Raw genomic sequence first — 15732 nt, 5'->3', positions numbered from 1 at the left:
GAGTAGCTACAGCTGTTACTATCATTACCAACATTGTAACATGAAGAAAAAAAAAAAAGAATATAATTTCTCGGAAGGTAATTTTCCTTTCAGTCTAAGTGCTCTTATTCATCTTGCAGTTACTCAATGATTTCCTGTTCTAATTACAGGACATTATACAGAAAGACATTTGTAAAAGGAAAATGCAGCAGAGCATATGACTAAATAGCTTGAATTGGTTGAAAGTGTTTAAAATTCCAAAGTTGTACATCAACTTTATCAATTCATGGTTACAGCTCTACATAAATGTGTACTGTGTCCTGCCGTATTTTTCAATCTCTCTTAAGGCAGTAAACTTAGTACCCAAAGTTAGTACACATCAAAGGGGAAAACACATTTGCAGTTAAACTGATGTTGAAGAGACGGAGTCAGGGAAGATCAGTTTTGTGTGTGTGTGTGTGTGTGTGTGTGTGTGTCTGTGTCTCCTCTCCTCATCAAAGCTGTTAAATTGGAGACCTGCCAAAACGAGGAGTGGAAAATATTAATAATAAAAATAAATTAAATGCCTGATTAAAAGGGAAAGAGAACAAGATTCTATCCGGAATAGAAATGAAAATGCCACAAACTATTTCATAAAAACAGACTGTGACGTAAATTACACATCAGTATTGCACTGTTGTGGTTATTTTGAGAAATGGTTTGTACTGTAAGTCAGCTGGTACTGCCCCACCCTTAATGATTTTGTAATTCTCTACACAGTAAGCAAGTGGGGCAGCCCTGAGATTGCTGAGACAGAAAACAGACCTAGCCATACAGAACTGGCAATAAAAAGATAATGTACTTTTAACATAACAGAACAAGGAGATTGGCTTGACTTTATTAACTAAAAAAAAAAAACTACTTTAAATGGTCCCCAGCTTGCCATTTGTTTTGATAAATGGAAACACAGATCTTCCCAGGATAGGCAACGAAAACATCACTGGAGAACTTAAAAAAAAGTAAATGTGGGAAAAATATATCAGTGCGTGGATGCAAACAAAGAATATTTCAAACGCAAAACCAAGGGTTTGAACCAGCTGTTTCCAAAAGCAAATCACTTAAAATAGAGGCATACACAAATATAAAAATATGTATCAAAATGTTACTATCAGCTTTTGCCCTTACTATTGCTTCATCACTCAAGAAAAAAACATCACAAAGCTAAACTATAACCAAACACTGCCATCACTCTGAGTAACAAATGAACTCAGTGGGAAGAAAGCCAACTCTACCTCCAAGGTTGTCCCAAAGGGTCACTGAATTCTTAAGCCATCACCAGGAGCCACTTTTTATCTTGAGAATTTTGCAGCTTATTGCCATAGAGTTCATCTCAGCCAAATTTAAATATCACACTAGACAGGGATTATGCAACAGGTGAGACTTCATGGCCAGACTGACATGTAGGTAAAGTTGTTACCACATATGAGGTGTTATTCTATGGGACCTGAACTACCTTAACTTCCTTCCCCGTCACATGGGTTAACCCTTTATGCCACAGTCAGCCATTCACGTTTTTTTTTTTTTTTTTTTTTTTTTTTTGAGACAGAGTTTCGCTCTTGTTGCCCAGGCTGGAGTGTTATAGCATGATCTCAGCTTACCGCAACCTCCACCTCCTGGGTTCAAGCGATTCTCCTACCTCAGCCTCCCCAGTAGTTGGGATAACAGGCACGTGCCACCACGTCCGGCTAATTTTTTTGTATTTTTAGTAGAGACGGGGTTTCTCCATGGTGTTCAAGCTGGTCTTGAACTCCCGACCTCAGGTGATTCGCCCACCTCAGCCTCCCAAAATGCTGGGATTATAGGCGTGAGCCACCGTGCCTGGCCTCTACAATGGTTTTTTAACCATGATACCAAAAGCACATATGAAAACAACAAAAAATAGATAATTGGACTTCATCAAAATTAAAAGCTTTTGTGCATTAAAGGACACTATCAATAAAGTGAAAAGACAGTCTCGGAGAGTGGGAAAATATTTGCAAAGCATACAACTGATAAGGGATTAATAACTAGAATACATAAAGAACTCCTGCAACTCAGTAAAAAAAGACAAACCCACTTAAAAATGGCAAAGGACTTTGATGATTCTCCCAGGAATATATATAAATGGCATCTTAAAAAATGCTCTTCATTAGGGAAATGAGAAGCAAAACCACAGTGAGACACTACTTCACACCCAGTAGGATGACTATTATAAAAACGAAAACAAAAAAATCCCAAGTGTCGGCAAGGATATGGAGAAATAGGAACCCCTGTGCATTGTTGGTGGGAATGTAAAATGGTGCAGCCATGATGACAGACTTCCTTAAAAAGTTACATACAGAATTGCCATGTGATAATTCCACTCCTAGGTATATACTCCAAATAATTAAAAACAAGGACTCAAAAACAGATATTTACATACCAATGTTGATTGTAGAATTATCACAAAATAGACAAAAGGTAGAAACAACCCACCAGTTCCTCAATAGATGAACATATAAAATTTGGTGTGCGTGTGTGTGCGTGTATGATAAATATTGTGATTCCACTTATACAAGGCATTTAAAAGTGGACTCACAAAACAGGGTGATTCACAGAGACAGAAAATAGAATAGAGATTGCTAGGTGCAGGGGGTTTAGGAGGGTTGGAAGGAATGAAGAGCTATTGCTTAATGCGTAAAAAGTTTCTCTTTGGAATGATGAAAAAGTTCTAGAAATAGATAGTGATGACAGTTACACAATATCGTGAATGTACTTAATGCCACTGAATTGTGCATTTAAAAATGGTTAAAATAATAAATTTTATGTTATGGCTATACACAACAATGAGAAAGAAGGGAATAGCTGGGAAGGGTTATATTTTCTGTGTAGATGCATGCTTGGTTGCTCTGGGGAGGAAAAGTGGTGTCTCTCCAATCCACAACTAGAATATATCCTGTAGGGCACAGAATCAGTGTCCTAATTCCTTGGTATCCCTCCTAGACCTTTTAGAGTGCTGACAAATGTAATTGCCTGCAGACAGTGTTGCAATAAACATCTGAGCCTTCTTCCAAAGAGTAAGAGCAGTCACGTCATTAGTTCACCGTAGACTCTGACCCAAAGGCACTTTCTAAAAGTCTGAAGGAATCCGGAGAAGGTTATCTGCCCAACATCACTGTAGCCACTGCCTGGCAGGCCTTTTTTAGACAAAGGGTCATGTGGTTAGGCCGTCATCTCATTTTAGTGACTTTAAAAAACAAAATAATCTCGCCACTTGAGGAGTTTGTCCACCATGCTCTAAGTGCTGAGCCACCTCTGCAACTGCACTGACTTCTGGGAGCTAACATCTGTGTCAAGAGCATTTTTATAGGTTGCACTGTTTTCCTTCATCTTACCGCAGGGCTTCCGGGGCAGCTCAACAAGGAAAGAAGGGAAAAGGCCTCTGCCTCTGTCAATGACTCATCTTAAATCAGTGGTCTTCAAAATGGTGAATCTCTCCTTTGAGGGTATGGGAAGACTTTTTAAAGGGAGCCTACATAGGAATGCGACAGATCTTCAACTTAGATATTACTCCACTCCGTAATGCATCTGCCCAAGAATGAGCCAGCAATCAGAACAGCCCATCTCCTTCTTCACCCATCCTCCATCCCTAGTCCTATTATAAGCACTAAAGAGTCAAATCAAAATATTGGTTTTGGAGACACTTCTTTTATTGATCTATCAAGGAACCTCAAGCCATAGGCTTCTGATCTTTCCCTTCTTGCACATAGTTCTGTTCAAGAGGAAGCTTAGCATTAGAAATAGAGTACTTTGGCCTGTGTTAGGAATGCTCTAAATTCAGAAAAGCCAAACCAACAAAGGTTAACGATGCTGGTCCATGAAAGTGTAGCTGGAATGTGCTGCAAGGCTACCAGATTTTTTGACATAAATTGCATAAACCTACGGATAAAAATTTTAGATAATTTATTTTAGAACTGTTGTGCTTTATTAAACACAGATTTTAAACTTCAGATTTTTGTCCAATCATATGTAATGTTTCTTCCAGTTATAGTTAATCACCATCTTATTTCATTCCCTATCATGTTTAACATATTTTACTTATTAACACAAAATTTATTCAAACATGATTAAAAATGTAGATGTCTACTCAAAACTGGGCAAAAGAAATACATCATGGATTCTTTTTTTCAAAAATCTTTTAGAGTAGCATTATTCAATAGAAACATAATGTGAGCCAACTTATAATTAACACATTAAAAATGTAAACAGAAAACAGGTGAAATTAACTTTAGTAAGCTATTTTGTGTAACCAGTGTATCCAAAATATTATTTTAACATGTGATCAATAGAAATGATTACTGGTAGGGCATGGTGGCTTACGCCTGTAATCCCAGCACTTTGGGAGGCTGAGGCGGGCGGATCATGAGGTCAGGCGATTGAGACCATCCTGGCTAACGTGGCGAAACCCTGTCTCTACTAAAAATACAAAAAATTAGCCAGGCATTGTGGCATATGCCTGTAGTCCCAGCTACTCGGGAGGCTGAGGCAGGAGAATCACTTAAACCCAGGAGGCAGAGGTTGCTGTGAGCTGAGATCGCGCCATTGCACTCCAGCCTGGGTGACAGTGCGAGACTCAAAAAAAGAAGGAAAAAAAAAAAAAAAAGAAAAAGAAAAAGAAAAAGAGAAGATTACTAGTGACATATTTACATTATTTTTTATAGTAAGCTTTCAAAATATAGCGTGTATTTTACATTTATAGCATCTCTTGAAGTGGACAAGCCACATTGCAAGGGCTTAGTCGCCACAGGGGGCTAGTGGCTACCATGTTGAACAGCATAGCTCTCTTTAGAGCGTCTGCCTGAAAAGAAATTTGAAAATCATCGTGTCCTGGGTACACAGAGGCACCTGGGAAAAATGAGGTTGTTCTGGGCACAGGTTCCTTTTGGCCAACTATCTTGAGATAAGATGTCCTGAAATACAGCTAGGAGAGGAGAATAGAACGGAGGAAAAGCCTCACGGTGCCTGTTATTTCATTGTTCCGATACCCCAAACCCCAACAAAGGCCCAAAGTTAGCAAGTATAGTTATTTTAGTAGAGATTCTCGCTTGCCACCTTTGGTTTCTGGTGAATAATAAAATCAATTCAAAGTAAAATAATAATCTCTTAAAACCTTCAACTATAAGACCTGGTGAGAGCCCTCTCCTCTGCATTAAACATATCTTCCTATTGTAACCAGCTTCAAGTTCACTTGGTGCCATGTCCACAAAACCATCTGCTCTGTTTTCTGTCATGACACCCAGTTGTTCAGAATGGGCATTTCTTTCTTTCTTTTTCTAGTGTGCACATTACTAAAAGTAGTTTAACAGCTGAACCTACTGGAAACTGAAACCACTATTTAATCTCACGGCAAAGCAGTCATATAAAAACTCCAGCACCTTCTAATGTGCTGTCACAGCGCACCGTGGAAGAACATCATTGAAAGCTGATGATACGGATATGCTCTGTTTTACTTCCTTTTTGTACAGGGTTAGTACTGAGTAAGCTGATGTAAGACTGGAGGAGGATGGCTCTAGTTTAGTCACCTTTCCCAAAGTACCTACCATCTGCTGAAAATCATTTCCACAGCAAATATTCTCCTTTCCCCTGTCTCTAACATCCAAACCTACTTCTCTTTCCTCATAAAAGACAATAAACAAATTGCTCGTGACTAATATATTACTTCCAGTGAGAGTTCTGGGGTTTCATACCATGAGTTACCAGTGCTACAGATCCCCGTTCTGGGTATCTCTTAGGTATTTCTTCAAGATGATTTCTGTTTGCAAGGGTTGGCAAACTATGGGCCAAATTCAGCCCAACACCTGTTTTTGTAAATAAAGTTTTATTACAACATAGTCATGCCCATTCATTTACATATTGTCTTTGGCTGCTTTTACACTACAACGGCACAGTTGTGTGATTATAGAGTGGTGCATTTGCCACAGAGACCTTATGGTGCACAAATCTAAAATATTTACTATCTGGCTCTGCTGACCCTTGATCTAAAGAATATAGTCTTGCTGCCAGAAAATCGGCTATTTTGGATCCCGAATATCAGCTTAATTTCTAAGATACAGTTACTCTGTAACACTTGGCTGCATTTACTTGTTCAAGCTGGACTCTCCTTTCCAGAATATGGGTTCTTTGAAGGGCAGGAGCTAGGTCTGTAGCATGTCTGAATTCCTAACACCTGGGAAAAAAGCGAAGCACATGATAGACTTTTAATTAATGTTGATTCTTTTTCTGGTTATTCACTGTCCCTCTGTTCTTATCCTACTCCCGGATCATTACCCATTCTTTCTTCCTTGCTCTGTGACCCCTGAATGTTGTATCATTGGGCTCCCTCATGGGCTGGCTGGTTTCTGCTTGTTCAGCCAATGGGAGACACCTAACAGATCGCATGTGGGAGAGAGACAGAAGCTGTCATATTTCTTCTCTGCCCCATCTCTGCTTCAGCCTGGCAGCTCTGGCCAAGGCCACAGCTCCTCCTTGACGGCAGCTTTCACCGGGTAGGACAATTTCTTCCTCTTGCTTCTTCTTAGTGCCCAGATGTCTTCATGGTTCTTTCCACCCTAACCCCATCTCTATAGCCTTCTTTTGGTTCCTAATCTGTAAACTGGACTGAAGAATGGTGACTCCTGGGAGTTCTTTAAACAGTAGGTAAAAGACGCAAAGCAGTCAGGCTAACGGAGCGCACAGTAAACGTCCTGTAGGTACTTGTCTGATTATTGCTTTGCAAGTTGTTTACTAGGATGCCAAGGAACACTAGTTCCTTGAGAAAGAAGGGAGTATGTTACCAAATGTTATGTGGCAAAGGGGCACCATAGCACGGGAAACACTGAGTTTAACAAAAAGTTACACAAACAGCTTGGAGCCTTTAAATGCTAATGGACATTTTAATGCATAGGAGGGAAGATGCTGCTTTTCCTGAATTTATTTTACCATGAAATCCTCTCCCATCCGCTTCCTCACCCTCCCCTACTGTTTTGTCATTCATGGCTCACCTCAACACGTTAGTGTTTCCCTGATCACATTTTGGGGACATAACATACCCAAATGTTGATTACGGCGATCACCCTGCTCCCTTCAGCTCCCCTTCTCAGCACACACAGCCTGCTTTACACTCTATAATTACAAACAGTTTACTATGCATAGTATAATCACTCATCTGTACAACACTTCCACATTTATAAAGCCCTTTCATGTGCTTAGATTCATTTAATCCTCCTAGAATCTCTCTTAGGGTCTGTCAAGAATAGTCCCACTTTATACATGAGGACACCTCAATGAGGTGAATGACTTGCCCAAGGTCATTCAGCTAATGGCAGGGGCAAGTTGCCTGGCACTCTTTTAAATCCCACACTGTTCTTAACACACCCCAGCTGCCTTCTGCGTGACTCCGAACCTCTGAGAAGAGCCCTGTCAGATTCGTGGTATTCCCAGGCACCTCTCAGACCCTCCAGTGAGCTGGTGGCTTTGAGAATTCTCGTGATTTTATGAGATGCAAATTTCTGGTTTCAGATGATAGTAGTAAAGAATCTCTTCCAGTCTTGTGTTCTAAACAATCCCTAAGTGAAGCTTGCTTTTGCCTTATTTGGAAGATAATCTCAAAAACAGATGACCATTGCACAGAACACGCTTCACCAGCACAATTCTTTACTTTTAACCCCTTAGAAAGCACATTTCAGCCTAAGTGAAGTCAATGGCATTATTATTTCTCTCTATTACTTCTCCTCTTTGGATCCCAGGACAAAGGTCCACAACCACCTGATTCTCATCATGCACACATAGCTCACACAATTGCACCCACTGTATCATCAAAAAGATAAGATTAAAAATTATAGGATTGCATATATGTAATTTAATTTTTTTTAGGACATTCACAATGCAACCATGACTCCAATCAATTTAGAACATTTTCATCACCCCAAAAGGAAACCTCATACCCATTAACACCCTGGCAACTAGTAATCTACTTTCTGTCTGTATAGACTTGCCTATTCTGGACTTTTCATGTAAATGGAATAATATAATATGTGGTTAAAAAAAAAGGATTTAACATCAAAATGGTCTGGCATCTATTGACTGGTCAGACACCAGGGGAATACCTTCTGTGGATTAGGAGGCAGCAGGTGGCAAGAGGATAAAGACCAAAAGCCATCATCCTTCTTCAAAGGGGGGTGCACAGCCTAGAAAAGGTGGTGGGCATGTGAACAGATGTATTAGGTCGGTGCAAAAAGTAATTGTGGTTTTTGCCATTAAACATGACTGCAAAAACCGCAATTACTTTTGCACCAACCTAATACAAATAAGCCTTCTGACAAGAGTCACAGCAGAGACAGAATCTTGATAGCAAAGAGAGTGAAGAAGGTCTTCGCAGGGAAGAGAAACCCCTTAAGCTAAGTTTTGAAGGATACACAGAAACTCCCCAGGCAGGTTAAAATACCATGACTCATTCATCTGTCCAGTGTGTGGGTCATGAGCATTCTCTCTCGTCCTTTGGGCAGCCCTAAGGAAGTTATTATGAGCCCCATTTTTCAGATGGGGAAACTGACGCCAAAAAGAGATTAAGTAATTTAACAACAGTCACACAGCTAAAGAGGCCTGGAGAATAGATCTGGGCCCGATGTGTGGGTCTGCCTGCCCCTGATGCCTCAAAAGGTCGAAGGAGAGAGGAGAATCTCCTGTCCCCAGGGCTGTAACTGGTATGAACCAGTGAGGACTCTGGAGTTTAGGTGCTGTGTCTGGAATATAGGTTTGGAACTCTGAGAGAATCTTGGTGGTCATGCTATGGGTTTTCGAGTAAATCCTGAAGGCAGCGAGGCTGCCATTCACGCATGGTAGTGATGGGCCTAATCTCCATTCCCGCAAGAGTGGAGGATATATTGGAGGATTGCTGTACTTAAACCTTAGCCTTCATCTTCCTCGCTTCACTCAGCTGACTGAGGCCCTCCCACCTGCTGCCCTGACATGAGCAAGCTCCACTGACCCTGGTTCAAGGAAGACCACGTGCAATGTCCGGATGAAGTCTCTTCAAGAGAGAAAGAGACCATGCAAGCAGCATTTGAGGGCAAGATCCCAGGAAGGGTAACCTAAGTGTAACTAACCAGATATTCAAGGATAACGTCTACGCTTTCATCATGCAGTCAGCGAACCTTTATTTCATTTCCACTCAGTGCCAAAAGCTGTGTTCAGCAGTGGGTTTACATGGGTGAACATGACAGCACCCGTTCTCAGGGAGCTCCCAGTCCTATCCTCCAATGATGGAGAAAACAGATGAGACTCCAGACAAAGGAGGAGTTGGTGGCTCCCAAAGAAACAGTGGAGCCCAGGGGATGAATAATTAAAATGTAAAGCACATCCCAGAGCTCAGCACTTTGAAGGTGTTTATGTCCCAGCTCTGAAAATGATGTTCTGTATTTCATCTCTGAGTCTAAGATTTCAAAAGCTATGGCTGGTGCAACAGTAAGAGCAAAAGGAGGTTTAAAAAAATATAACTTGGATTATGACTGGGTTCATGCAGAAGAAAATGGATACATCAAGTACATAGTCTACCATTCAAATATTTCCTTTTTCTTTTGTTTTTTTCTGGCACTTGGCTTGCCACACCTTCCACGGGGCAAGTGCTTCGTACGCAGGTCAGAAGCCGAGATCTCTCTCAATAATGAAAGGTATTACTAATATAAAATTAGCCTCAACTGAAATTCAAACCTGATGTGATTTTTTTTTCCTCAGGTGGGATGTGGACAGAGGACGTCTATATAATAGGTGTTATCATTCAGGAGGCCTAGACTGAACCAATACTTTGTAGCTAAATGTAATTTGCAAAGCACAATTTAACAGCTCCATTTAGCGACTTTTCACAATCAAGATGATTTCAACAGTCTCTGAACACCAGCCAAGATACCACCAAAGTATACTTAAATACCAGCAAATATTACATGTTATAAAAATTCCATGTTTGTCTCCTCCGATTTAAGAAAATCACTACTCTTTCTCATCCTTTTAAGTCAAAGCCATTGCAATTCTTCAATTCTAAATGGGAGAAGGAGGAAAGGAAGGACTTGGATGAGAAAACTGAGCTTTGCTATTTCCTAAAATTAATATTCATCTTCCCCTAATTCTCTTTTTATTGGCTGTTAAGCTTTCAGGTCCTTACTTCAAGCCGAGTGAGACACCCAACACACCCTTTCCTTGCTCCAGCAACAAACTTTGAAACTTACAGGACTTTCAACAGCAGTTATTTTAAGGATTTAGTCAGAGGCACACACGAGCAGCCTCCGAAGGCGCCTCAATAGGAGGTTCTAGGCAGCCACGAAAGAGTCTCTGAGATCCACCAGATCCTTCTACTTTGCCCCATCCTGCAAATCAGTCTGGTTGTTTAAAGTCACCCTTACTCTTTCTGATTGGAGGGCCAGTTTCTAAATTAAAAAGCAACATAATTCATCATCTTGGCGGGGGGTTATTTGTTATTGCAAGTTGGTCCATGTTTTGAAATCTGGAAATAAAATCTCATCTTCTGAAGCACAATAAGGAGAACAAAAGCAAGGGGCTTCCAGTGTTAGGTTACCATTTTCCAAGGCCAGCCAAATACCCTCCCACCTTTCTCTAACAGAGCTGAGCTTCGGAGCTGGAACAAATATTCTCATGCACAAGTTAGTGGAAGAGATTCTTCCAATCAAATTTCCCACCACATGATATCTTGGGTTAGGATGCTCTTTTATAAATGTCAATGAGTTATTCCCTCATGCATAATGATGAAGAGACTACTCTTTAGCTGTAAGAAATAATTTTTATCTTTGCTCACACCTTCTTTAAAAGCATTTTTTAAACTCAGAATATATAAATACATCCTTGTTGTAAAAGATAAAGTAATGACTCCCTTGACCTCACAAACCCTTATACTTTAGTGGAGACTTATGTTTCCACTTCAACAGAGCCTTCTTGAAAACTGGAGAACACTTGTTCTTGACATGAAGGAGGCCAAGAAGAAAAGGGAAGAAAACTGGTCCAACAATTCTAGCTCATTTCTGGGGTGTCTGACTTTTTTTAAAAAAATCACCATGAAATAACAGCCCTCTTAATTCTTCTAGAGTGTAATTTACTTAGCACAGAGGCGAGAACACCCCACCTATCCAATACACTGTGGCAACTCCGAGCACACAGCAAGGATGCAAATCTGTGAAGACAGTCAGCTCTAATCTAACCCCAAGTCTCCAATTCTATACTTCTTCTTCCAACACATGGAGAAGTGAGAATGATTACATTTTGTTCAAAGTGTCTCATTACATTGATTTAAATAAGATTTCCAAACCTGCAAAAAGAAAAACAGCTTAAAATGCCATTTGTCTTATACAAGACTCCATAAAAAGGCAGGTAGTGAAACCCTGCAGAAACCCAGGTTGGTGGGGACCAAAGTCTCTCCCACCATGGACGTCTGACAGGAGGATAATGGAATTTAGTAACACCCAGGTGAGGTGTTTCTTTTCTGCTTAATGCATCCTCGGATGACCAACATAATGTAACAGACAGGTGTTAAGAGACCTGCATTGAGGAACAGACATTGTGGGTTTTGAGATCTCAAACTTGAGGAACTTGCTCCATCTCTGAGATTTCACACACCTGACCAGGTAAGATAAGGTTCAGTGTGCAAACTGCCATGCACATTTCCTGATGTTTATTAACACCACAATCATTATGACACTTAATGACAAACTACAGGAAAAAAAAAGACAAAAACCTCAGGCCGGGCACGGTGACTCACACCTATAATCCCAGAATTTTGGGAGGCTGAGGGAGGTGGATCACCTAAGGTCAGGAGTTTGAAACCAGCCTGGCCAACATGGCAAAACCCCGTCTCTACCAAAAACATAAAAATTAGTCGGGTGTGGTGGCGTGCACCTGTAATCTCAGCTACTCGGGGAGGGTGAGGCAGGAGAATTGCTTGAACCTGGGAGGCAGAGATTGCGGTGCATTGAAATTGAGCCACTGCACCCCAGCCTGGGTGACAGAGCAAGACCCTGTCTCCAAATAAACAAACAAACAAAACAAAACTCAGCCTACCCACCAAGAGTGTTCACTTACTGCACTGTCCTGCTAGAATACAGCTGCCTTTGATTGAACATGCTCTACAGACAGGCAAGCGCTAAGCCCTTAATGTGTATTTAATCACTATAGCAACCCTATGAGGGATAAGTTTACTGCTTACATTTTATAGATGAGGAAATTGAGGCTTAGAGAGATTAAGCAACCTGTTCAAGGTGACTCTGGAACCCAGGTCTGTCTGATTCCAAAGCCCACAGTCATAACCACTGCTTGTAAGTTGTGAGACAGGCCTGTGCCCAGATGAACCGATGACATAAAGGCAGATGCCACAGAAGCAGCACTGAGAACAGAGCTGCATGCAAGGCAGTGGAGGTGCCCAGAGGAGCAACCTACTGGGTAAGTGATATTTCGGATACTGGCATCCTAGGAGACAGGAGAGTAGTCACTGTCCTGGAAAGCCATGATCCTCTCCATTCCTGTTCAGGGTCAGCACAAAACCTATGATTTTGGAGGAGGCAGAAGGGGGCCCATTCTGGGTTTGCCATTCTAGTTCCTTCACTATCGGCTGAGTGGAGGCAGGTATTTACTGAGCACAGCAACACTTATTATTATTGTAAGAGAGGCCTTTGGAACCAGGAAGCTCGATGAATTTATGAGATCAGCAGCTATTTTTCCAAGATGGTTATAATACAATTCATTTCATTTGCAGCTGGTTTAACGTGAAACATTGTTTAAGAGAGACAAATGAACAATAATTCACATTTGCTGGGCTTCTCTCCTCCCCACCCCTCCCAGTTGTTCCACAGGAAATTTTTTTATTGATTAAAGTACAATTACATTACGGTGGGGAAAAATCAGCCCCGGAATAAATCGTTTTAAGAAGAAATCGAGGCAATGCCTTATGAAGAGGCAGCATAAGGAGGAGAAATATGAAGCAGGCACTGGATTTGGGCAAAGAAGGGCTTCATTCTCTGGCTCTGTAAAATGAAGGGGTCACTGTCTTCTAGGGAGGGTGTGACCAGGTAAAGGCAGTACCGCCTTCCGGCTTCCATTAGCCTCTAGGCACTTTGCCCCCCTGAGCCCCTTCCTCCATAGAAAAAGATGAAAAGTCACATTTTAGGACTACATTGATATACAGATAAATATATAAATAAATATAATATATTAAAATATATTTTTCTTTTTTTTTTTGAGATGGAATTTTGCTCTTTTTGCCCAAGCTCGAGTTCAATGGCACGATCTCGGCTCATGGAAACCTCCACCTCCCAGGTTCAAGTGATTCTCCTGCCTCAGCTTCCTGAGCAGCCGGGATTGCAGGTGCCCACCACCACACCCAGCCAATTTTTTGTATTTTTAGTAGAGATGGGGTTTCACCATGTTAGCCAGGCTGGTCTCGAACTCTTGACCTCAGGTGATCCGCCTGCCTTGGCCTCCAAAGTGCTGGGATTACGGGCGTGAGCCACCACGCTCAGCCTAAAACATATTTTTCAACTGAAAAGGTCATTGTGTTTTCTTCTCATTTTAAAAGAGCTAAAGGCATTTTTGTGGGTCCTTAAAAGTACTGTGGGCCCTAATCACTGTGGTTGCTGCGGCTATTGTTTGTGCCAGACCTGGATAGAGGGTAGACCCCTTGTTTGCTGAGGACTTGGAGCTGGGGAAGGACATTTGGAAGGGGTGGGTCCTGGCAGTGTTCTGCAAAAGGGGCCTCCATGTGGGAGAAGCCTGGAGAAGAGATCTCCAATTGGGAACCAGCTGAAGAGTCAGGGGGAGAAGTGTTGGCTGGGAGTGATGACGTTAGTGTTTGCATGGAGAGTGGATGTAAACCAAGACCTCCTCCAGTTCTGCCATCAACTCTGTGAAATCCTTCCTACGATCTACATGCCTCACCAGGAACAAGGAATTTTAAAAATAAAAACAAGATTGGATTCCATGATGTCTGAAGTCTCTGTTCCTGCTCTAATATTAGACTTTTCTTCTTTGCCACAAGTATTTAAATAACTGTTCCACAATGCCAAAAGTTGTGTCTTCTCCCAGAGGAAACTCACTAATGTAGGACCTAAGAAAGGACTTTGAGGAACTCAGATGGCTTGCAAAAATGCATCACTGCCCAGTGCTGCAGAGGTTTGGCTGCAGCACTTCCCATCGGCAGGCCACGTGTACTCGGGTCTCCCATGGAATTCTGCTGATGAGCTCTGTGTCGTGGCTGGCTGCATTTCACACTCAGTACCTTCGAAAGCTTCTGTCCCACAGACAGGAATGAATTTGGATAACTCAAAATGGAACTGTGAAGTGCTACATAATTTAAGATCCTGTGCGGCAGAGAGTTACTTATTCTGTAGTTCAACATTTGTAAATCTTGTAAATATGTCTATTGAGTGTTGATGCTCCAAACCACCTTCCACTGACTCAATGAACATTCTCCCCCTGGCAGAATTTCAGCGGCACCACCATCTTTGCCCGCTCACCAGGGTTAGTTAGGCACTGCTTGAGAATTTTATTCATTTTCCCCATCGATATGTACCAATTCCATGTTTCAACAGCATACACTCTAAAAAGCAATCCATCTGCTTTTTTTTCCATTGGTACTATCCAAACACCAACTTTCTGAACCTTGGCATTGTGACTCATTAGGGAGCAAATATACATGGTCATTTAGGCTTCCACGTGTCTATAAAATACTCCTCTTTACCTTCCAAACTGGCAATTAAAGCCACAAATCTTTACTCTGGAGTTAGATTATCCAATAGAATAGCTTCCATTACGTTGTTGCAAAAGTAACTGAAGTTTTTGCCATTATAGCTGCATGCGGCGATATAAAGTTAAATTAATTAAAACAAAATAAATTTTATACATTAAAAATTCAATTAAAGCCGCAAATCTTTACTCTGGAGCTGGATTATCCAATAGAATAGCTTCCATTATGTTGTTGCAAAAGTAACTGCAGTTTTTGCCATTATAGCTGCATGCGGCGATATAAAGTTAAATTAATTAAAACAAAATAAATTTTATACATGAACAATTCAGTTTCTCAGTCACATTAGCCACATTTCAAGTGGTCAACAGCCACGTGTAGCCAGTGGTACCTTACTGGACACAGAACAGAGATACAGAACATTTCCATCATTGAAGAGCGTTCTATTGGCAAAGTGTGCCTGAAGGCATGGACATTTATAAAGGCAAAGACTACATTCCTTTCACCACTGTATTCCTAGTGCTTAACACAGGCCCTGTCTGACATGTATTAAAAGCTCTAATAAATGCTTAAGGAACTGAGATTCTTCCCCTCTAAACATGGCAACAAAATGTGATCCCAAAAAAATGCTGAGTTAGACAAGGAAGAAGTAATAAATACAAAGAAACAGCTATATTGGGAAAATTGTTTCCATACTCAAAAACTAGAATTCTATTATTAATAAAAAAATTATTTCTAGGCCGGGCGCGATGGCTCAAGGCCTGTAATCCCAGTACTTTGGGAGGCCGAGACGGACGGATCACGAGGTCAGGAGATCGAGACCATCCTGGCTAACATGGTGAAACCCCGTCTCTACTAAAAAATACCAAAAAAAAAAAAAAAACTAGCCGGGCGAGGTGGCGGGCGCCTGTAGTCCCAGCTACTCGGGAGGCTGAGGCAGGAGAATGGCGTAAACCCGGGAGGCGGAGCTTGCAGTGAGCTGA

At 41.3% G+C, this 15732-nt stretch overlaps 1 protein-coding gene across 5 annotated transcripts in view; it reads right to left on the bottom strand.

Moving 5' to 3' along the window:
• Positions 1–15732, bottom strand: part of ARID5B (AT-rich interaction domain 5B) — a 193387-nt gene that overhangs the window by 102981 nt on the left and 74674 nt on the right. The window contains exon 1 of one of the 5 annotated variants that reach the window (XM_023205146.2): positions 1251–1410. The exons of the other annotated variants lie outside the window; for them this stretch is intronic. The gene's annotated coding sequence lies outside the window, so the exon portion shown is untranslated. Of the gene's footprint in view, positions 1–1250; positions 1411–15732 lie in introns of those variants that run through there. 5 annotated transcript variants of the gene reach the window in all.

The sequence above is a fragment of the Piliocolobus tephrosceles genome, chromosome 9 (assembly GCF_002776525.5).
Source record: "Piliocolobus tephrosceles isolate RC106 chromosome 9, ASM277652v3, whole genome shotgun sequence".
In the NCBI taxonomy this organism is placed as follows: domain Eukaryota; kingdom Metazoa; phylum Chordata; class Mammalia; order Primates; family Cercopithecidae; genus Piliocolobus; species Piliocolobus tephrosceles.
Note: the sequence above shows the minus strand (reverse complement) of the source record. Positions and strands in the feature narration are given on the sequence as shown.